At 45.8% G+C, this 2,075-nt stretch overlaps 1 pseudogene; it reads left to right on the top strand.

The window, feature by feature from the left end:
* The first annotated feature begins 201 nt into the window (after positions 1 to 201).
* Positions 202 to 824, top strand: LOC101629075 (annotated as a pseudogene).
* The last annotated feature ends 1,251 nt before the right edge of the window (positions 825 to 2,075 follow it).

Here is a 2,075-nt window from a genome sequence, read left to right as displayed (position 1 = left end):
GTCTCTGGTGAAGCCTCTCGCCACCCCTGCACCTTTGGCCTGTACTCCAGCTCTGTATGCATAAATAAATAAATCTTAAAAAAAAAAATGAGGGGAGATGCCACCTACCAGACCAGGGACCACACCCACTGTTGGTTGCATGGCATCAGTACTGTGGACATTCCTCATGAGGACACAGTTCAAGATGTCAGATGGGAGACTATGCCACCTGCTCATCATCAGACAGGCCATCAAAATGAAGGGCAGATGCTCATCATTGATCTCGGAGGGCAGAGGATCCCATGTGGCAGTGGCCTGGGATCACCCCACAGATGGCAACTTCCTATCATCCCTCTCCTATGACCAAAAGTTGTAATCCGCAAAGAGGAAAGTGGCACCTGGGAGAAGACCCATGAGTACATGAGACATGACTCCTCAATAAACTAAGAGTGCTGGGCCCACTCATAGTCTCATTCCACTACATTTTATCCTGGCCTTTGGAAGCGCGGATGGGGACATCTCCCTGCTGACCTACACTGGGGAAGGCCAGTGGGAAGAGAAGATAAGCAACACTCACACGATTGGCTGCAACACTGTCAGCTGGGCCCCCGGCATGATACCCGGGCACCTCACAGACCAGCCATTTGGATAGCTATAACAGGAAGTTCACATGGGTGGCTGTAACAACCTCATCAAGCTGAGGAAGGACGATCACAACCAGGGGAAGGAAGACAGAAGTTAGAAACGCACAGTGACTAGGTACAATGTGTGGCCTGGGTCCCCTCATCGGCCGGCCCACTTGTGCCATCGCCAGCTGCTCCCAGGAAGGATGTGTGTTTTCTTGACCCATGATGATGCCTTGGTGATCCATGGCCCCAGAAACTGCTGCACAAATTTAGTGACATCGTGTGGCATGTGAGCTGATCCATCAAAGCCAGCATCCCGGCGGTTTGGGTGGAGGCTGCGGTAAGGGGACCCTTTGGAAGGAGTCAGCCAACGTCAGTGGGTGTGCATCTGTGATGTCAACAGGGAGCATGGCTCAGGGTAGCTGCAGTCACTGAGACCCACACAAGGAGCAGTGATAAGACAGGCAGCCCCTCCACACCTGGGCCAACTGCCCAAACAGTTGGAAAGGAACTCCCAGTTCGGACAAGATTCCTTTCCCAGGAGTAGAGACAAATGAGCCACTGACTGGGGTTCTGCCCTAACGAGATTTCACATTATTTGTAATTTATTGTCTCACTGAAAACACTCAAGTTATCAGGGGAAAACTAAAAAGCATCTTCAACTCTATTACTTAAAAATATTTTGGCCATTTTAACGTAGCTTTAGGGCTTAGGCATTATTTGGGAGTTTTACATTCAAAGTAATTAAACTCATGTTGTTGTTAACAATTTAAAAAAATCTCTTGGGTGCCCTCCTGCTGGCTTGGTGGGTTAAAGCACAGAACTTAAAGCCTCGGCTGCTTAGGTGTGAGTTCGATCCCCACCCCAGAGGTGACCCACATGGCCCAGCAGATCTCTCCTGTCTCGCCTGCTGCTCCCCTCAGCAGTGCATTTCAGTCCATCTTCCTACTCTGCTCCCCACTCTGTCTCTGGTGAATCCTGCACTGCCCCTGGACCTCTGTACCCCAGTTCTATATGCATAAATAAATAATTTTTTTTAAGTGTTGGGCTTATTCTAGACATTTTCATATAGAACATCTTGCCTAATTCCTACAATGCACAGAGAAAAAAAACTATATATATATTCTTTGAAGGATATCTTCCTAGTCTATGGGAGATATCTTTCTCCACAGAACAGATATAATTGAATTTATGAACAATGCTATTTGATTTATTTTTATATGACTTTATTTTCCCAAAGACAGAAAAGTCAAAGCAATTTGAGCTTCACTCTGAAAAGTCTTACATTGTGAAGTTGGTGATAAAAAAGAATGAAACCTTTTTTTTGAACATTTTTACTGCCCAATTGAGAAATTCTTCCTGTAACTCATATTCCTAGGCAAATTCTTCCCCTTCCCCTATCAAAGATTAATCTGTCTTTTTGCTATTTGATGAAAAAATAACCAGGCACTCTTAAATTATTTCCTGAAT

This window comes from Condylura cristata, unplaced genomic scaffold (genome assembly GCF_000260355.1).
Source record: "Condylura cristata isolate star-nosed mole 26May11 unplaced genomic scaffold, ConCri1.0 scaffold00012, whole genome shotgun sequence".
NCBI classification, from domain to species: domain Eukaryota; kingdom Metazoa; phylum Chordata; class Mammalia; order Eulipotyphla; family Talpidae; genus Condylura; species Condylura cristata.
This window is presented reverse-complemented; position numbering and strand designations above follow the sequence as displayed.